General features: G+C 40.6%; 1 protein-coding gene across 1 annotated transcript in view; it reads left to right on the forward strand.

The window, feature by feature from the left end:
• Positions 1-23,260, forward strand: part of LOC136864253 (probable maleylacetoacetate isomerase 2) — a 71,565-nt gene that overhangs the window by 43,362 nt on the left and 4,943 nt on the right. The gene's annotated exons all lie outside the window — the stretch shown is intronic.

The raw sequence follows: 23,260 nt of genomic DNA on the forward strand, positions 1-23,260 counted from the left end.
ATTAAAAGTGAAAGTTGCGAAATCTTTTCTAGGTTTATCTGGTTTCAGCAGTGTAGTTTTGGGACGGGATTCGATCTTACGAATAATGGAATTTATCATCTCTTTTTTATAACAATTTTTTCTGGTTATTTCATGAATTAATTGTAACTCTTCGTTGAGGTCTGTTTTTGATAAAGGTAAATTAAAGGCTCTTATGGGAGTCAGGATGAACGGAGTCCGTCTTTATAGTATTTATTGTGTGAGTGGGCTTACGGTAAATTTTGAAGGTCAGGTGTTTTTCATGCCTAGTAATCGTCAGATCAAGATAGTTGAGCTTACAATTATTCTCAGATTCTTTAGTGAATTGTATATGCGTGTCTATGGCATTTATTTTATCTAGTATAATATTATCGTTGGTTATTCTGTTGTCGATGACGACAAATACGTCATCGACAAATCTACACCAGAAGAATATTCCTTCTATTTTGCAAGTAGAATTGTATTAAAGGTGGTCTATGTATATTTCTGCTATTATGCCAGATGCGGGAGACCCCATCGATAAACCTGTTTGTTGATATATAGTGTCGTGAAACTTAAAAAAGTTGTTATTGACTGCGAATTCGAGTAATGTCATGAATTCTTCGATTTCAAAAGTACTTAACTTACTGTAAGTTTTTAGATTAGTTCTGATTATACTTTTAGTTTCTTTAGTGGGGATGTTTGGGTACATGTTATTTATATCGTAAGAAGCTACGGAGTGGTACTGTTCTAATTGTAATTCTTTGGTTTTATTACAAAAGTCTATTGAATTTCGTACGGACTTATTTGCTTGAAAAAAATAATGGTTTCTAAGAAATTTCTGAATATATTTAGAAAGTTTATATGTGGGACTAGTTCTGTAATTTATAATGGTTCTCATAGGTGTGTTTTCTTTATGAATTTTTGGAAGGGCTTTTGCATTAGGTAGCTGGGGGTTCATTGTTATAAGATTATTTGCTTCTGTTTCAGTTTGCAAGAAATTTGTGTTTTTGAGTAGATTCTTTAGGTTTCTTTGTACTGACGCACACAGAAGAATGACACTATGGCCCATGCAAGGTACAGTACAGTCAAGCGGCATTTCGAAGAAAATTGGTGTCTGGTCTGTGTTGCCTATTTGTGAAAGTATATGAGTTTTTCTTGCATAAATTGATCACATATTTGTGAAAATTCAGAATTTTATCTTCATAATCTGTTGGAAGACGCTACACAATGGTAGTTTTTCTTTGAAAACTATAGCCGTGACGAACATAAAATCGTAAAAGCCATTCATGGTTAGCTTTGAATCCCATAACGCTTAGTTCTTTTGCAATCGATTGGGTTTTAAGTTGGCACATTTCACTTGTAACGGCACATGCGAATTGTCTCTTTTCGTCAATATACGCTCATAATCTTGCTTCAGTCTCAGAAAACTTTGCTTTCTGTCCTCGAAATGCCCGGCAATTACTACTAGTTTGCTGAAGCCGTAATTTATTTTTTCGCCAGTTTTGAATACAGCTCTCATCCATGTCATATTTTCTTACTGCTGCACGATTTCCGATTTCTTCTGCATCTTTTATAATCTGCAGCTTTTCGTTCGCCATGAAAGACCTGTAGCGTGTACCTTTAGTTGCCATCTCTAACACGTGATTCACTTCAACTGACGCACACAGAAGAATGACACTACGGCCCATGCAAGATAGGCGCATTCCTCCATTTCCAGACGCTTTGACATTCTAGGCGGCACGGCCTGGAGGGTAAAGGCCGGCTAGCGGCATGCCAGACGGGAAGTGCTGTTATTACCTGTTCACAGGTCACTGCGACCATTTATAGCATGCTTCTGTCTGAGGCAGTGGCCACCCTGTCATCTGAAGTAGAGCCGCAGTAAGTGAAACAGATGATTACGAGAGACTCCAGTTTCCTATTTTCAGCAACATAAGAAATAAAGCCATGATGCATCATTATGCAGACTTTTCATTTTCATTAACTTTAAATATAAAGTCTCGTTTACTAATGTATAATGTTTGAAGTACCGACACTGGAAAATATTCTTCCCGTTACGAGCTGACAATACAACCTGAAGTGAAACCAACATGAACGAATAAAAGTACAATTCTTGTAAGTACATAATAATGACATACAGGCAAAAAATAAAACTGTTCAAAAACGAGTTTAAACGAAACAACAACAAAATCGTATTTAATAGCATTGATATTTCCCGCTAGATTCGAGCTTGATGCAAATAAAACTTGCACCTCAATTTCTTACCCCAATTTTTTGTTTAAAATGTGCGGGGATTATTTGCGTAAATACGGTAATATACTGGTCATTCTATGAAAGTAGGGACATAGATACAGAATAATATAACAGGAGTCACATGGATTGACCCATACACACAATCGACTGAACTCCTTTTAGTTTATCGTCATTTGGTGTCATATTCCGGTGTGAGATTCTTTTCTGAAAAGTCAAATAGGGTAGGCCTACATCAGGTAAGTTGGACGTGTGGGTTTGAAGTACCGACACAGGAAAATATTCTTCCCGTTACGAGCTGACAATACAACCTGAAGTGAAACCAACATGAACGAATAAAAGTACAATTCTTGTAAGTACATAATAATGACGTACAGGCAAAAAATAAAACTGTTCAAAAACGAGTTTAAACAAAACAACATCGTTGCATCTAGCTATGGGAAAGCTTTTTCATGTTTTCATGACTCATGTTTTAATCAATTTCATTATGTAGAGATTGTCATTTTTAGTGATTATACAAAAAGCAAACAAGAATATTACTATTGCAAACTACTTACTTTATATGCTTTACTGATCTGATATAACTTCTTAACGTGCGATTCGTTGTTTCAGTATAAAAAGTGGCGTAAGATCACAGCACTATTTGGCCATCTCAGCTCTCACAAGCATGCGACAATTTGGGATTGTTTTTTGTTTTAGAACAACGTAAGGTGCAAGCTTTCTGCCATCACCTGTTACAGCAAGCATTGCAGTACATCGTTTTTCCACTTCAGGTAGTGCGTGAAATAACAGTCTATGTCCCTTTCTTATCGACTGTTCGATTTTGTGACATATGGAAACTGATTGGTGTGTGGTGTCTCACCTGCAGTACCTATTTGGGAGAGCAAACATTTCTTCACTTAACGCTTCTCGCTGACAAAGCTATGAAAATCAATTCCTTTTTGGTTGAAATCATTCGGCATTTTTTGGGATAGGCCCAATATTGTTCATCGTCGAAGAGAAATTCCATTTCTCTTCAAAAAATTAATCATCCAGCCTCGGCTAACCTTCAAATTCGCGACACAGATTCCATGTGCAGCAGCTGTTTCTCGTCCTTTAAAATACAGCCTTTCGTGAGAAGCGGCATATCCAACGTTGCGTAACGAAATCGTATATTTAAGCAGATCCTCCTCTACTTTCGGAAACTTGCTGCGAAATGGCCGGGCTGAGTGGCTCAGACGGTTGAGGCGCTGGCCTTCTGACACCAACTTGGCAGGTTCGGTCCTGGGTCAGTCCGGTGGTATTTGAAGGGGCTCAAATACGTCAGCCTTGTGTCGGTAGATTTACTGGCACGTAAAAGAACTCCTGCGGGACTAAATTCTGGCACCTTGGTGTCTCCGGAAACCACAAAAGTAGTTAGTGGGACGTAAAGTCAATGACATTATTATTATTATTATTGTTACGGAGTTTTGGTGGATCAGCAGAGGTGAAAGAAGGTGCGGGCTGGAATGGGTCTAACTATAAGTTCGAAAAATGAATTAAAATTTCAACAAAGGTTATATTTTCAAAACTTAACAGTGGTGACATAGAATTTGAAAACTTAACAAGTCAACAACAAGCCAAAATCAGGTACAAATAAATTACAAGAGTTAGGGGATAATCACACGATCTGGGCTTCGAGTCCCACATTGACAATCCTTGAGCTATAAGCCCAACTTGACCAAGGTACAAAATTGAACAAAGGGGCAGAAAACCCCATCATGCCAAGGAGCACTTGCTCCTAATTACAAAGTTAAGCCTCCTAGAGGCACTTTCCAAAATATCAGAAAGAGCGGACCTGCTCTCAATTTTACAAGCCTTATCAAAGGCCACAGCAGCCCTTACTCCTAACTGCCCTCAAGGCACACATACAGTGAAACAGGGGTATCTAATACCCAACCTACAGGGCCTTTGCATGAAGAAAACAAAACATCAGGATGAGTTACTGGCCCAAAGTACAGAAGGAACTGGAGGCGTAAACTTGCACTCCAAATACACCTTTAAAACCAAAGTGGCTCTAGGCCGATACACAGGGGCTAGTCCCAAGCTAGGGAGGTGACCCGTATGAGAAAACTTTAATACATTAAGGAAGAGAAGAAACAGTTCTAAAAACGTGGTCACCTCAATTTCAAAATGAAGGGGAGTTCGAGAGGGTAAAGCACTCTCTATCCCCGCTTTACAGTAAAAGATATTTGTAGTTTTTACATAGACAGAACAGGAATTTACATTTTAAAGTGGTAGGTTACATATTAAAAGGTTTCGAACCCTCCCCGAGAGTTGAACTGCTGAGCTAGCGGGAAATAAAGATGTTAACAGGCCAGTACCTTGTTGAAGAGCTGCTGCTTGAAGAAAGAGGCGCTTCCCGCCCCCTGCTACATATCCACACACTAAGTTAGATGTTACTGAAGTGGCCCCGAGACAAGAAAATCAGCAGTTTTTATACCCTCGTGGAAAATTGGAGACCTTTCAAGAATGAATAGACACACCCCCTCAACTTTATTGGATAGCTTAGAGCTACATATCCATATCGAAGAAGACATACACTATTGGTCAAAAATTAATTAAAGAAATTCGGGATTGGCTGAGTTCAAAACTGGCGGACAGAAAGATTAATATTGCCAACCGAAAAAATAAAAGAACAAAATGTAGTAAAGACAAAACTTAAGAATACAAAATTTCTTCAAGAAAGTTCATTCCTTCGCACCAGAGTGCGTAATCATATCTTTTAGTAGAGACATCTGATAGAGAACGTCCACACTTCTGTATCAATTACAAATAAAAACACATCAAAATTCACACAGAGGCATCTTCGGAGAAACTGTTGAGTTAATACGTTTTTTTAAAGTTCAGACTTTCTCCTGTAGAGGAGTTTCAACTGGCGCAATATTTGAACTAGCGGCGTGGAGGTGTACCGCCCGGTACTATTATTATTATTATTATTATTATTATTATTATTATTATTATTATTATTATTATTATTATTGGTGCTTTGCGAGACTTGTTGCTCGCTTAGAGTGCACTTCTCTGTTACCACTGTAGCACCTGCCACTTGGATATCTGTCGTAAATGCAGAGCAGTAGTGATTGAACATTGAAAACGTAACGCACGTTGCATTCGGACACTGGTACTTGCGGCCCGCTGTCCTATACCCGTATGTTTCGGCGTAACTGATTGTCGTGAGTTTATATAATAAATTCTTGCTCATTGTGGACTAAAAAACAATTCTGCGACCACAGAAAATGCATGTCCCTTACCTGAAACACTCGTAAAATACGTTTGTTCCAGACTAGAATGGAGCGTGACTAGTCGCTTCTGCGCTGATTCTCTCACTGAACTAGTGCAGTGGTATTTCCTACTGGCTGATAACAGTATGTTGCCCAGTATTTGGCATGCCCAGAATCACAATAGGAAGGCTGCTACCTGAGTAGTTCACATCTTTATTTTGAAATGCATATGGAGCTGCGTGATGGATATTCGAAGAAGTGGGTGCGTAAAATACATGAACATTTCTTTTTCTCCTCTTTGGTCCTAAAAATAATGGAGTGCGTAAATTATGCAAGGGCATTAATCATGCGAGAAAATATGGTAGTATTGTTAACGAATCGGGTGAAAGGCAGCGGTGTGGAAGAGCAGTGAAAGCATGAAGTAGGATGATGTTTTGTCTTCAAGGAGGTAGCTTATACATTCCATGTACTTGTTCAACTGAAGTACTTTTTTGTGTAGATATTATGCTTAGAGATGTAAAGAAGTTGAGAGAGATTTTTTTTTCTCCTAGGTATGATAAAGATTTTACAAAATATAATAGTAAGAACTTGATTGAAGTGAAGTTTCATAATTGTCAGAGGCCACATAAACCTGTAGCAACACAGAAAAAATAATCTTTAGTTGAACTTTGTTTTCATGAGCATTAATTCATATCTAGTGCTGTTGGTGCTGAGAAGTCCGGCTCCATGGCTAAATGGTTAGCATGCTGGCCTTTGGTCACAGGGGTCCCAGGTTCGATTCCTGGCAGGGTCAGGATTTTAACCATGATGGGTTAATTTCCCTGGCACGGGGACTGGGTGTATGTGTGGTCTTCATTATCATTTCATCCTCATCACGACGTGCAGGTCGCCTACGGGCATCAAATCTAAAGACCTGCCGAGCCGAAGTCCTTAGATACATCCCGGCACTAAAAGCCAGACGCCATTAGTGCTGAGAAGATACCTGTATGTAAGAAAAGCTATAGTAGGTAGTTCACCAGCCCCTTGCAATTTAGTTTTATGCATCCCACGATCTTTACTACAATTTTGAAATGCATCAGTCCCTCTCCCTAAACTATGGTAATATAGTGAGTTGTGTGGTTACGGGCTAAACACCAGTAGGAATTAATTCATTGTGAGTACCCTGAATGAACCCGTAAAACGAGCACAGATACGAAGAATATGCACCTAACAACAGGAGGTGCACACACGATCAAGAACAGGTATTGTGTAGGCTGGAAAGCTGCGCTGCATGTCAAGCCTCACAATAGTTCACTTGGCAAGGACGCGATGGGAGTTGTGATGGTGGACTGTGCTCAAATTTGCGAATCCCACGCAAGGTTTTTTTTATACAGCCAGTTGACCAGGATGTGGCAAGGTTGCATACCTAATAGTTTCCATAGACTGATTTGTTTATTTGGCCCCAAAAAGGGCTGTTGGTATGGTGGCATATGGTATGGAGCTGGATTGAAAGAAAAGAAGCTAGGAAATGTGTGACTGGATTTCAGTTGCCTACGTCTTTTAATGCAGCACCTGCTCAAACTGATGACCTACGCGCGATGATGTAAGGACCGTCTGGCACGTCGCAATATCTCCGGCATAATGGATCGGCATGCCTCGGTGATGAGCTGTCTAAGGTGAGCAGGATTGCTCAGCTACTGTGCATACACTTTTACATGGTCCCACAGAAAGAATCCAGGAGAATGAGATCGGGCAATCTGACGGGCCAGGGGACAGGTCCTCCCCTTCCTATTATCCATTTATCAGGATACACCACATGGAAACAGTTCCGGATGACTACTGGGGCGTGCGGTGGAGCTCCATGGTGTTCTAACTACATCCTGCAGAGGTCAGGGAGTGGCACATGTTCCAAGAATGGTAATGGAGAATCCACTGATAGTGTTCTCCTGTCAGAGGTCCCACAAAGAAACTGGGGCCAATGAGGTGATCACACACAATGCCACACTAAACGTTCATGCCCCACTCTATATGAAAAGCTGCCTGTCGTTCCCACTGGGGATTATCCACACTCCAGTAATGCATATTATGTGTCGATTAACGGTTCAATTGTTGTGGAACCGTGCTTTGTCCATAAATAAGATGGTCGCTAAAAAAGGCAGGATCAGTGTCCACTTGCTGTAGGGTCCATTGACAAAACACCACCTGTGCTTCGAAATCATGACCATGGAGCTCTTGGTGTAAGTACAGATGGTATGGGTGAAACCGCTGTGTGTGTGTGCATGCATGTGCGCGTGTATGTGTGCGTGCGTGCGTGCGTGCCTGCAGTATCCGCGTAACAGACACCCGGCCAACGTTCATCTCCTGTGCAATGGGCTCTGTGCTAATGTGAGGGTTATGCCAGACAGCGTCCAACACAACCTCTTCATTGTGAGGGGACATCACGGGATGATCTTGAACAGGTGGTGTTTTTTCCAAGAACGCAGTAGCTCGCAGACGTCCTTCCAGACAGTGAAATGTCATGCCTGTCGGGTGTTATCTAACCGGATAGCATTCTTGATACTGGCGTTGTGCCTGGTATGCATTCTGTTTAGTTTCTCCATAAGTGAGCAACATATCCACATAGTCCTCACTGGAATACATCATGAGGCAGGACCATCCCAGCTCTATACCCTATGCCACGAGACATACGGCCCATTACAGAGCCAAATAAACAAATCAGTATGTGAAAGCTATCAAGTATGCAACCTAATCACATCCCCGACAATTGGCGGCAAATTAACAAATCCTTGCCTGGGATTTGAATCTTTGAGCACTGTACACTATCACAACTCCCACCACGCCCCTGCCAGATGAGCTACTGTGAGGCTGGACATGCAGAGCGTATTTTCCAGTCTATACAATACCTGCTCCTGGTCTGTGTGTGCACATCCTATTGTAAGGTACATGTTGTTCAAATCTGTGCTTGTTTTATGGGTTCACTTGAGGTACCCATACTAATTAATATGATTAATCACGATTCCTGCCATTTCTAGCCTGTAAACACACATCTCGTATTACCCCGGTTTGGGGAAAGGGACCTTACATATATAAGAATCGTGGTATAAACGGCGGGATGCATAAAACCAAATCGCAAGGGGCTGGTGAACCACCCATTATATCCATTCCCAAATTTGGTTGATTTAGATATCTTTCATATTGTTAGCGGAATAATTGTGCAAGAGGATTTTACAGAAGAGGACATTATGAACAATGTGATGCATGAAAAAGATGATGGATATTTGAGTTAAAATATTTCAAAAGACTCTTGTAATGAAAGAAATCTTGCCAAAGCTCTTCTGAATTGTGGTGAATTGTTTTTGTTAAATGAAATAATGTTCCAGATAATTTGATAAAAAGCATAAATGTTAGTAAAAAAAGGAAATTACTGATTTTGTTGTCAAAATGAATTACATTGTCCTCAGATTTTTTTGTACTGACATTTGAACTTAAATAAGCTTCCGTGGCTCAGGCAGCAGCGCGCCGGCCTCTCACCGCTGGGTTCAGTGGTTTAAATCCTGGTCACTTCGTGTGAGATTTGTGCTGGACAAAGTGGAGGCGGGACAGGTTTTTCGCCGGGCACTCCGGTTTTCCCTGTCATATTTCATTCCAGCAATACTTTACAATATCATTTCATCTGTCATTCATTAATCATTTCCCCAGAGGAGTGCGACAGGCTTCGGCAGCCAGTCAATTCCTATCCTTGCCGTTAGATGAGGGCTTCATTCATACCATTCTTGACCCGGTTGAATGACTGGAAACAGGCTGTGAATTTTCACATTTGACCTTAAATACCCTCCTGTTCATAAAAACCAGAACACCTTGAAAGATTAGAGATAGGATGTTCATATTCATGGGACATATGCATTAGTATGTTCTGAAGAAGTGATTAGTATTTGAACCATGTCGGCCCTCAGACTCAAGGTCCACATTGATTTCTCGGGGCACCACCACCACCTGGTAACATGTGCCTACGACTCTCATTATCGCTAAAAACCAAAGATAATGGATCAGTGTGACTTGATCAGACATGCCGGATGCCTCGCAACATATGCAAGAACTGTACCATCAAATGAGTGTGTTTGAACGAGGGCCCATTATTGGCATGAGAGAACATGATGCATCCATCCAGGAAATTGCTGCTCCTATGGGACAAGTGTGTCGGCAGTGCAACGGGTGTGTACAGAATAGTTAACAGAAGGACGTAGAACAGGACGAGATGGGTCTGGTCGCACCATCCAGACCCCCCCCCCCCCACCGAGATCGATCGACACCTCATCGAAATGGCATTGCAGAATAGATCTGCGTCCTCCTCGGATCTGGCACATTAGTGGAACAGTATAACACATCGTACACTATCAGGAGTGACAGTTCGTCGCCGTTTATTATGGTCTGGGTTACTGGCGCGTCGTCCACTTTTCCGCCTACCATTGGCTAATGTGCATAAACATGCTAGACTGCAATGGTGTATGGAATGACATCACTGCGGACAGGAATGGCAGCAGATAGTGTTTTCAGACGAATCCAGGTTCTGTTTGTTTGAAAATGATGGCCGCATTTTGGTTCGCCACAGACAGGGGGAGAGGCATCACATTGACTGTGTTCGAACAAGACATACAGCGCCTTATTGTGTGGGGTACTATTGGGTACAGCCACAAATCACAGTTTGTGTGTGTCCAGGCCACTGTGACCAGTTTGATCTATGTGAATCACATCTTGCGAGCTGTAGCCGTACCCTTTCTGCACGACACCCCAGACACTATATTTTAGCAGGATAATGCGCGACAACATGTTGCTGCACGATGACATGCCTTCTTGTTGTCACAGGATGTCAGACTGTTGCCCTGGCCCGTCCGATCAGCGGACTTGTCGCCAAGTGAAAATGAGTGGGATGTGGTGAAACGATGGGTGCGGCGCTGTGACGCAATGCCAACTACCGAAGATGAACAGTGGAACCAGGTGAATGCAGCATGGATGGCTATACCCCAGGACGCCATTCACGCCTTATGTGTGTTGATGCCATCATGCATGGAACAAGTTATCAGTGCCCATGGAGGACCCAGTGCCTACTAGGCAACAGTGTGTCATAATTGTGTGTCATCATTGTAGTATCCCATAGATTAAGAAACTGAATAGCGTGCTGTTATTATGCAGAAAGAGCTATGTATTCTGTAGAAATGTGGTGTATTTTCAAGTTTCTTTTAGCTGCATGGAGGTATGAACACATCAAAATCTTCATTAGCAATTATTTTAATCATTCATTAGGGCCGATGACCTTCGATGTTAGGCCCCTTAAAACAACAAGCAACAACAATCATTCATTACTATTATTCTTGTTGCTCAGTCTGAACAAACATGTTACACTGCTCCTGCCTTGCATTTACACTAACGATTATTGGAGTGTTGTCACATGTATGGTGTACTGTATTAGAGGTTAAGCATTGTTACTGTATGTTGTACCTCAAATTATGGCAGGTCACATAGTATATAGCAGATGAATTCTACCTGCAGGAGACAGTAACTGACCGAATGAGTTGGCTGCATGGTAATAGCCGCGTAGCTCTAAGCTTTCTTTCAGGAAATGTTGGGTTTGAACCTAACATAGGCAGCCATGGAATAGTTTTTCGCAGTCTCCAGTTTTCACTTCGGGAAAATACACAGTTAAAAAAATTTGGGGAACATGTTTTTTAACATATGCCATGCTCCACAAAACAATACCTCACACCCAGGTATATTACTTACTAAACCTTTATTCTTTACTGTTGAAGTATACAAAAGAACATCGATGGATTTGTGCTTTTCAGAACACAAATGGAAATGTCCAAATAGGGGCATAAACAAAGTGATAAGTTCTCCAGGGGAGGATTTTTATCACCGTTGAAGAGCTTCAGTATGGTATATGTCCTCCACAAGCATTAATCACATCTTGGCACCTATGTGGCATGCTCCGTATAAGTTGACGGAGGTCATGTTGCGGTGTCAATTCCCATTCTTCAAGGAGAGCCTGTTCGAGGTCTTGGACAGGCTGTGGTGGAACAGGACGCTCACGAACACTACTGTCAAGCCTATCCCACACATGCTCAATGGGATTAAGGTCGGAACACACTGCTGGCCATTTCATCTCTTTAATGTCCAGTTCTCACAAGATAGCTCTGGTGATGTGCGCTACATGAGCCCTGGCATTGTCGTGCATGAGTACGAATTCAAGGCCAAGACCGTATGCAGCAACCAACACATGCTGTAGCAGTATCTGCTTGATGTATCCCGCAGCGGTAAGATTACCACGGACGACGACAAGACCCGTACGGCCATCACTACTGATGCCACCCCACACCATCACAGAACCTTGTCCGAATCTGTCGCCTTCCTGGACAACATTTGGCATGTACTGCTTACCACAGCGTCTCCATACACGTTGATGTCCATCACACTGTGTCAGGAAATCTGGACTCGTCTGTGAACAACACGTCTCCATTGGCGAAGTTGCCAGTTGACGTGGGTACAGGCAAACGGAAGGCGAGCTGCGCGATGTTGCTGCGTTAAACGGGGCACTTGAACAGGATGTCTGGGTTGTAAGGGCACTTCTCTTAACCTGTTCCGTACTGTCTAGTCGGACACCGTGACTCCAGTGACCCTCCTGAGGTCTTGCTGCAGTTCTCTGGCAGTTGCTGAACAACGCCGCAACGTACAATTGGTCAGATATTTGTCATCCTGTGGGGTTGTCATGCGTCCACGACCTTATGCAACCCTCCTTGTGAACTGGCCTGTTTCATTGTAGTGATTCTACAAGCATTAAATAACTGACGGAGAGACATTGATGTTCTCAGCAACTCGACGAAAAGTTCATCCTTCCTGGATCAAAGTGGCGGCTGTTGCGACCTGAACCTCATTAAGATATCCTATGGGATGTACTGGTTTACGTACGTGTTCAAATGACCACACTAGTCTGTGTACCTCACGACGACACACGGACGCACCGCCATTCACTTTGTTTTGAGGTGTCATCTGACAGTTTAATGCATGGCTATGCCTACAGAAGGAGTATAACTTCAATTTGACATACCCTGAGTAGCTAAGGTCTCAAGGTATGCTGTACGACCATTGGAACCCCATCTATCAAATGAATGTACACATACCAGACTTTACAAAATATGTTCCCGTAATTTTTTTGAACTGTGTATTAGGGCCTTAGGAATTTTGTCGTGCAAGAGTCTTTTCTGTGTCAATAAACCTACCGACATGAGGCTGATGTATTTGAGCATCTACAAATACCACAATTCTGAGACAGAATCGAACCCGCCAAGTTGGACTCAGAAGGCCAGTGCTCTACCGTCTGAGCTACTTGGCCCAGCATTCAATTTAATCTCAGTTAATTAACTCAGATGCATTTTTTGTACGTTGCCATATTAAAAATAAACACTTTCCCAAATATTGAGAATTATGTGTATGCCAGTACTGTCCGGCTCTTTGGCTTGAATGATCAATGTACTGGTCTTTGGTGCACGAGGCTCCAAGTTCGATTCTAGCCTGACCTGGGATTTTAACTGCATGTGGTTAATTCCTCTAGCTCAGGGACTGGGTGTTATGTGCCCATCTTAATAAACTTCTGTTCATCAACATAAAATACACCACAGAAACAAGCATTAGTGAATGTATCGCTTCACTTTTGGTTTGTGTCAGGAAAGGCATCCAGCCATAAAACTAGGCCAAATCCAAATCAATTGCCGACCCCAATAAATAGTGGGGGAAAAGGCCAGGAAGAAGAAATCAGTATACCAATAAAAATGTTTGTTGTGTCAAAGATTTGATTGTCAAGTGAGAAAATACCTTGATAGAGATGGGTACTGGGGACAAGTCAGCTCCATAATAGGATCACTACATTACTGGCATTCATTATGATGTTTCTGCTGATATTTTTGACATTCTTGGTAATATTATATTGGTAATATTCACTATTGTAATTTTATTACTCTGTTAACTTAAATTTTCTGCCTTGTTAGCTGAATGGTCAGCATCCTGGCCTTCAGTTCAGAGGGCTTCAGGATTGATTCCCGGCTGGGGTAAAGATTTTACCTGCTTACGGTTAACTTCTCTGGTTCAGGGACTGGGTGTTTGTGTTTGCTTTACTCCACTTCTCTTCTTATACTCACAAAATATCACAGAAACATGCAAACAGTAGGGAATGCATTTGGAAATGATTGAAAATCAGACACATCCTGTTTTTTGAATACCGAGGACAAGAGTATGAATTCAAGGTTTGTTCCTGGGAAATATGGATGACTGGTAACCTTATCGTATTACAAAGTATTTAAGAAACTTTTATACTAAGCCAAATTGCACAAATGAGAAGGAAAGCAGAAATCAAATACAGGTTGAACTATTTCCAGAATTATGATGAAAACAAGTTCTTATAAGTTTTAGGTTAAAGATGTCTTAAAGTTTTTTGGCTCCTTTTATGATTACTAGTACTCTTTGATTGGCGGGTAATAATTATAAAATACGAAGGGCGTACTATGTTGTTTTACACTTTATTTTTTTCTACCCAAATGAAGTACGTTACACATCAGTTATGTCCACCTTCTCAACATAATCTCCTTATAACTGTATGCACTTTTGCCATCCTTGTGTCAGTCTCTCCAGACCTTCCTGAATCCATTCTTTCGGAGTGCTGCGTACCCATGCCTTGACAGCTGGGTACTGTTCTGCAAAATCCACAAAACGGCAACCACGCAGAGGTTCCTTCATGTTCGTGATGGCACTGTTACACATTTCTTTGGTGGTGGACTGCCCCTATGCTTCCATTTCATCAATTGTTGTTTCGATTGTGGCTCATGGTAATGGAGCCATGTCTCATCACCAGTCACAAGCCTAGCCATGAAGTCGGCTGGATATTGATCATAACATTGCAAAAGTTCTCTGCACACGTTCACATGCCTCTACTTTTCGTCTGCAGACAAGAGTCTAGGCACCCACGGGGATGACACCTTCCCCAACTGTAAGTGGCCGTACATGATCCGCTGCAGGGTGTTTCGGCTAATTCCCGTGGCTGCCTGCATTTTCATAAATGTGATGCGTTTGTTTCCTTGGATGGCCTGTTCGATCCGGACAATGTTGGCTGGTGTTGACTCTGTCACATTCCTTCCAGAACTGGTTCCCTTGTCCACCGATGTGGACCCAATTGTAAACTGTTTTCCGTGACGGCGCATGTTCTCCACAGACTGCCACCAAGCGCCGATTAATTTCTGCAGTGGTCACGCTTTCTTTCCATAGGAACCAAGTCGTATAACGCTGTCCCTGACGGTTGCTTTCCATGTTGTCTGCTCCTACATTGACAGTGTTGTTATGAAATGGCTGTGATGAGTGCATTTGTTGGCCCCTGTGCATGTGCTGCTACCAGAAGTTGGAATAAGACACTAGTTACATGTCACCACCTTCAAAAGTGAAATGTGAATCATACACGAGCGTACAAAAAATAAAGTGTAAAGGTATATAGTACGCCCCTCATAATATGATTTGCTTGGTTTAAAAATGCTGTCATTTTCTGAGGAAATGACTTTTTAATAACATTGCAACCAAGTCCTTCTGAGCCACTGTGCTGGCCTTCTGAGCTCAAGTTGGCTGGTTTGATTTCGGCTCAGTCCAGTGGTACTTGAAGGTGCTCAAATACATTGGTGTCATGTTGGTAGATTTACAGGCACGGAAAGGAACTTCCTGCAGGATAACATTCTAGCCCCTCAATGCCTCCGAAAATCATAAAAGTCATAACATTATCATTGAGCAACTGTATTGAGATTGAAAATGATACAATCTCTACTGTTATTTACTGTATTTCTTTTGGTTTAAGCACATCTCATCTTTTTGAGAAAAATTCAAGAGCTCACCAAGTTCATATAGTATTTCTTTTACTGCCTATTGCTCGATCTAAGATGTAGAAAGTGAAGACTTTCTGCTGGTTGATACAGGGTAGATCATCATCTTCAATTTCTTCTTCTTCTTCTTCTTCTTCTTCTTCTTCTTCTTCTTCTTCTTCTTCTTCTTCTTCTTCTTCTTCTTCTTCTTCTTCTTCTTCTTCTTCTTCAGTGTTTGTCCCTCCTGGTGGCGGGGTCCCTACATGGATATGTTGTCTCCATTTAGTTCTGTCCTGGGCCATGCCAGAGTGGAGATGACGTTCTTCAGATCTTTGTGAAGGGTATCGGCCCATTGCTGTTTTGGTTGTCCTTTTGGTCTCTTACTGGCGACTTTTAACATGTAACCCATCTTCGTGATAGTTTCGGCTCCTGTCCTTAGTACATGTCCAAATCACCATAGACAACTCTCGCGCGTTTTGTCCTCATGATCTTAAGGAAAGGAAATTAGATGGAATGTTTCATGATTAGAGAAATTTTCAATGAATAGATAGTTTGCATAATGAAATGGAATAGGAATGCAGTTTTGGAAACATCAATGGTGTCTTGGAGCAGTAGTGTTTCAGGATGAGATATGAATATCATAGAATGACGTAATTAACCTTTTCATTGCTGAATTCATGGACAGGCTGGCGTGACCCCAGTTCTGGATTATTTCAGCCAACAACCTCAACATAGATTATCACCAATTTGAATATAAAACACAAGCACTAGAGAATAATATTTTGAGATAATATTTTAACTCACCAGTGTGTTCATGCAGTGTTGGAGACAGTTTATGTTTGGGATTTAGAGTTGGATTCCACACGAGTTGACGTAAATTTCATCCATTAGGAAGATGCTTAGAAATTTGCATTTTGGGCTGTGTCTACTATATGCACGCACAATACCAATCCATATACACGATTAACAGCAGGAAGATTAAATTAAATAATAATGTTATTGTTTTTTACGTCCCACTAACTACCTTGACGGTTTTCAGAGACGCCAAGGTGCCAGAACTTTGTCCCACAGGAGTTCTTTTATGTGACAGTAAATTACCGACACGAGGCTGACATATTAGAGCACCTTCAAATACTAGGACTGAGCTAGGATTGAATCTGCCAAGTTGTGGTCGGTAGGCCAGCGCCTCAACCGTCTGAGCCACTGAGCCCGGCAAAGATTAAATTGAACACACAATATTGATAAAAATAGAGGGGAATGTCACTGAAAGTCACTGTGTCAACTAAATAAATATAAAACTTATTTACACTAAAAATTTGTACTATTTTCACACCAGGCAAATGCTGGGACTGTACGTTAAGGCCACGGCTGCTTCCTTCCAACTCCTAGGCCATTCCTATCCCATCATCGCCATAAGACCTATTTGTGTTGGTGCGACGTAAAGCCCCTAGGAAAAAAAAAAAATTGTACTAAATTTTAACAAAATAAAGATTGGCCCAAGTATTATGACACTCTAATAAATTCTGTGAGAATGGTACTCATCAAAGCAAGGTACAACACAGAGAACCAACACCACAATATTGGCACATATATCTGGACTCTTTCTTCCTCCTCTCCCTCCTGCCACTACTGCTGCATACATGACAGTAACGAGTTGGGTTAGCTTTCTTCTCAATTGGTGGCACTAAGCGGGGAAAATCTTTTTCTAGTAGTCAAAGAACTAGGTCTGTAGAAGACCCAGATTGCCTGCTGTCAGCAGGAGTGGACAGTCCAATCGCTCACAATTGCAGCTAGGCAGTGATTGTGAGGGGCAACCTGGCTGATTAGTAATAATAGAAAAAGAAATATGGATCAGCCTTAGGCATACATAGGATAAACAGAAGAGTATTGTTGGAAGTGCCTTTTATTTGGGCTGATCATAAGAGTAAAGGGAAAGGGGCAGTGGACAACGTCAAGTGATAGATGAACCATCAATTTTGACAGTTTAGAGCTTTCAAATAGAAGTGAAGAAATATGGCACACTTTTAAACTGATAACTGTTTTAATGACAAGCATAATCTTTTAATGAGTATCTGTGTAATATTTTAGTGACACAGCCAGGGTTTTAGATATTTTATGTGGAATGTAGTAATATAGAGTGAAAAGGTTCTTGGATATGTTATGTTGATATTGTATAATTGGCTGAAGAAGGGATTGGAAAAGTCTCAAAACATGTACCTAAAATAAATATGAGAGTAATAATTGATCATTACATATGTGAGTATTGATAAGGCAGACCATTATAATATATAATATCCCAAAAGAAGACACGACCAAAACAAGTCACATGCGGTAAAAAACCTCAAAATTTTTGATTTTGCATTTGCGATAGTTTACGTCTGATGTCCAGAAATATGAATACAATATTTATAAGGTCAGTGTACATTTTCACATCAAAACCAATATAGACAGGTAAGCTCCACTGTGCGAAGGGTTCCCAGACCACTATTACTTGCACATTCGAACGTGGACTAATAACTTCACCCCTTACTTTCAACTCATAAAAAAAAACTGCAATTTTGATTATATACTGCTTAGGAATGAACAAGCTACAGTCAAAATTCTAAATCGTTTAGAAGATTCCATAGCTAATGTTCATGGAGGATGTCCTTTTTTATTGCAGACAGCCCTGACGTAGGCATGTTAATTATGAGCGACAGTATATTTCGGAGAAAATGCTAGAGATATTTCATTGTCTGTCCACTTAACTTTCTCACACAGAAGAATATTTATTTTATTTTCGGTGAGTATTTCCTGCTTTAAAACACTCTGGTTTCATCAATTCCTTTGCACTTTAGTTTAAAAATTTCCCTTTCAGTCCATTGATTTCTCTCCTATTGCAGGTTGGATTTTTCTCCAGCTTTAAAACTTGATGCTGTAAGTATCCATTTTTACTTGTGACATCATCAGTTATATTTTCTTCTGTATTTGAAAGGAACAAACAAATGGTCAATTCAGGTCACATATGTAGACAGATACATTTTGTGTGTGTGTGTGTGTGTGTGTTTTTCTGTTATACCTTGATAATAATCACACACTTCTTGGAATATAGATGTATTTTTTAAAAGATGACTGACAGCTCTGTTGTTTGCTCTCTTTTCATTGGATATAACTAACTTATGTGAGGGCATAGCAGTCTCAGTAATCTTAGGAACTAATTTAATCAGTTCTGGCTTTAGGTCCCTCTCTGTCTTTCCCAGTGAAATGTTCTGAGTACATGGACGAAGTTCTAGGATTCCACTCCACATCTCTTCTGGTACACTGCACCAATTATTTTCTTATTAAAAATGTTTTCTGAGCATTTTGTGTGTCCTTTTGGGATATTGCTTCATATTAATGGGACTGTTCGTGCACAAAGCCACAGTACACCTCATTCATGCCATTGCAGATTACTGCAAAATAAATGAATAAGCATAAAATCATACTTGAAATTTCACAACACACACATGTCCTTTATACACTAAGAGTATTCCACTTAACCGCTCAGGAAGACTTACTTATTGCTACTGTATATGGCACTTGTATAGTACATGCCTACAGTAATTAAATAACTGGTAAACTACACTGAAACATGGGGTGATTACAGACTGAATTCAGTCACAGAACACGATTGTCAATATTATTGCATGTCAGCTGAACTTGAGGCTGTAAGCAATTCTCGCGAATACGTCGGCGGGAGCGATATGCATGCATGAGGAACGAGACAACATGTTCTGTACTAGCCTTGGGTGGACTTTACATACCTTTTGTATGAAGTGGAGGTAATGGTCATAAAAAGAAACTAGAATGATCGTTTTTACAAACTAATTGGAACATACGTAGTACAGTCATTAAGTTCTGAGACTGACCGCATGATGGCGCTGTGGTGCACTACAGCTCATAGCTGGCGCCATGGTATGGTACCATGTCAGTTAGTCTCTCGTCCCTGCAAGAGATAGTTGACTGCATGCACTGAAAGCAGAAGTACGGTCGTTGTTGTGGCGGGTGATTTGAATGCGCCCGTCGGACCTTGACATGTCACAGTTTGAGCAATGGGCAAACATCAAGTTCTGCCAGAAATTAGGTAAAACCGCTGCCGAAAGTTTGAAATGATGTAGCAGGTTTGCGGTGAGAATGCATTGAGTCGCAGTGTTGTGTTTAGGTGGCACCGACGTTTTGTGCAAGGACGGGACAGTTTGAAAGATGATGTTCGTACTGGTCGGCCACAAACAGTTCGAACGGAACGTAAGGTCCAAGAAGTTGCAACGTTGGTGCGTGTTAACCGCTCCCAATCAGTAGACGATCTCGCAGCAGCAATAGGGGTCAGCCATGGTACTTGCCACAAAATTCTGACGGATGACCTCAACATGTCTCGTGTTACCCAGCACAGTGTGCCACGAATCCTGTCGCAAGACCAACGTGATGATCGCATGACGTTTTGTTGTGACCCCATCAGTAGTGCTGATGATGATCTGACATTTCTCAACCGGATAATAACTGGAGACGAAACATGGTGTTTCTTTTTAGCGGTGCTTCCTGCAGCTATACAAACGTTGGCAAACGTGCATAACGGCCCACGGAGACTATTTTGAGGGTGGATGTAGTTCTGTTTACGTGGTTAACGGCCAACGGCGACTATTTTGAGGGTGGATGTGGTTCTGTGTAGGTGTACGCCGTGTAATCCGGCATCGTATGCAACATAAAGAGTCGTGTGGGTGCCTATCCTCCAGACGTCAAGTCTCAGAACTTAATGACTGTACTATGTATAACAAAAGGCTATTCCTAAAGAATGGAAGGCCAAGTTAAGCATGAATACATTAAAATGAACTTATTTATAATAAATTCTTTTTTTTTGTATTTCTAGCAAAGTGCAGCCCTTGTAACGCAGACCCTCTGATGAGGGTGGGCGGCATATGCCATGTGTAGGTAACTGCGTGTTATTGTGGTGGAGGATAATGTTGTGTGTGGTGTGCGAGTTGCTAGGATGTTGAGGACAGCACAAACACCCAGCCGCCGAGCCATTGGAATTAACCAATGAAGGTTAAAATCCCCGACCCGGCCAGGAATCAAACCCGGGACCCTCTGAACCGAAGGCCAGTACGCTGACCAGCCAATGAGTCGGATACCTGATTTATGAATTAGCATTAATTGTTGGATCATGGGAGAAAAATAGGACGTATGTTATAGATTGTCATGGTGACTAATATTCAGAAGAAAACCTGGTTAAATGATAGTGTATTTAATGATGATAAACATAGAAGCAGATTATGGTTCATTCACAAATATGGCTTGTAGTTCGAATGCTGTTAAGGCATTATAGTTGGTAATAAAAATGGAAGTTCAAGAGAGAGGGAGACAGGGAGGGATTTGTTAAGTGGGCTTTATTCTAACTAAACAAAATTGAACGAAATGCTAATGACACTGGGATATCAAACACATGACCAACATGCATGTTAATTCTACTCTCGTCCTGTGGATTTCTGTTTCAGCTATAAACATAACTGCTGGGCTCTGTTGTTTGGTCATTTGGCTGGCGTACAGGTTGGAAGTCTTAGTTAAACTACTGGACTCTTAAGATAGCTTATCGATGAAGTAGACAATTGATATTACATCTAGTCTCATGATCGTTGTTTGGGAGAACAGGAATTGCTGTTAAAATGTGGAGGTTGTTTTTGGTACTAACTCATTCCTGATCTACTCAGCCTTGGGTTTCTATTTCAGAAAAGAAAGGGGGTCAACTCGAGCTAATTTCAAGTTGCACTGTTGCAACATTGCTCTGGTTTTCAACTGTGCCAATGAACATTGATGTGGATATTCTTCTGAGGGTTCACATGAAGAGAGATCTTAATCACTTAAACATACTTTACTTTAGTCCTATAAACCCTGCATATTTTAGACATTCTGCATACTGGAAAGACAACTAAAATATGAACACATTTTCTAAATAGACCCGATAAGTGCCAATAGCATGTAGCTTGTGTGTTTAATCCAGTTTCATCTGTTCAATTGCTTGATTTACCATTCCACAGTGCTCAGACACAAAGTTTATACATGTAAGAAAGGTGAAATTTGTGATTGTCATATAGTGACTAAAACAAATAAAATGCAGTCAGCAAATATATCTGACCTAAGGATTTAAGACCTGAATGAAAAATGGACTTAGGTCTACTTATCTGAATTGATTGCGAAGTTATGATAAATGTAAGAAATTTATTTCTCTTCCACCTATTCAATACAACTCAATATGTTAGAGTTAAATCCTTATTAAAATAAGAACTGGTACATGTTTCGCGCTTTCCTATGGGGCATCATCAGCCGTATCATTACCTCAAACCATATCTGGTACCAGGTTAAAATTGATCTAAAATCTACTACAAAATTGAATACATTAAAAAACTTCCAAATCATATCAGGTACCTGGTTAAAAATGATCTAAGATCTACTACAAAATTGAATACATTAAAAAACTTCACTTAAAAACCTGTCATTATATGAGTAACTTGATGTAGGTACAGGTGAAAATTAACAGTATTGATGGCCTTGAGCCATGGTCAGTGTTGAATGTTATTGAATGTTGAATATTCATATTCAACATTGGCCATGGCTCAAGGCCATCAATATTGTTAATTTTCACTTTTACCTAAATCAAGTTACTCATATAATGATGGCTTTTTTAAGTGAAGTTTTTTAATGTATTCAATTTTATACTAGATTTTATATCAATTTTAACCAGGTACCTGACATGGTTTGAGGTAATGATATGGCTGATAGCAAAGGGAAGAACATGTACCAATTCTTATTTTAATGAGGATTTAATTCTAACTTTAACATATTGAGTACCGGGCGAGTTGGCCGAGCGCGTAGAGGCGCGCGGCTGTGAGCTTGCATCCGGGAGATAGTAGGTTCGAATCCCACTATCGGCAGCCCTGAAGATGGTTTTCCGTGGTTTCCCATTTACACACCAGGCAAATGCTGGGGCTGTACCTTAATTAAGGCCACGGCCGCTTCCTTCCAACTCCTAGGCCATTCCTATCCCATCGTCGCCATAAGACCTATCTGTGTCGGTGCGACGTAAAACCCCTAGCAAAAAAAAAAAAACATATTGAGTTGTATTAAATAGGTGGAAGAGAAATTTCTTAAATTTATCATATGATTACTTTCAGTATGGATTTGCAATGATTTTCATTACTTGTAAGTGATTGCAAAGTATCAAATAGAATATATTGTCCATTTCTTCTTTCATTGGTTTCCTCTTGATTTCTTCTAGCTACTAAAGACTCAGCATGGATTTACACAGCACATTAACTTCCATATTAGTCTTTCACTCAAACTGTTACATCACCCTTTGGGACTCCCAGAATAGGGAATGTGAGGTTGTACTAACTGTACTAATGCAGGGCCATTGATGGGAAAAGTATAAAATAAAAGTAATTGGGATGAATTGCAATTAACTGTGAAATATTTTACTCAATTACAGATTACATTTTCAACCAGTAATCAGTAAAATTACAATGACTTCACAGAATGAGAGTCTGTAGGAAACTGCTGACATTTTTTCACATGAGGCCAGAATGACTACATTTTGCAAGGAAAAAGACATTACTTCATTTTGAGTTTTTTAGAATTGACACATAACTATGACTACTGCATAAGAATCTACAAATCTGCACATTTTGAGTTCAGACAAAATACCGCAGTAACCCAGATGATAGAGAAATCACTAAGAAACTAAAACTGTCAAAATGATCACTCCCAAGCAAAGTTTGCATGTTACATTTGTGTTTTCATTATTTTCATGGCCAACTAATCAAATACATTTATTCAAATAGGAGAACAGAAATTCCTTTACTCCTTCATTGCGATATGTTTATTCCAGTTCCATTCTTGACC

This window comes from Anabrus simplex, chromosome 2, assembly GCF_040414725.1.
Source record: "Anabrus simplex isolate iqAnaSimp1 chromosome 2, ASM4041472v1, whole genome shotgun sequence".
In the NCBI taxonomy this organism is placed as follows: Eukaryota; Metazoa; Arthropoda; class Insecta; order Orthoptera; family Tettigoniidae; genus Anabrus; species Anabrus simplex.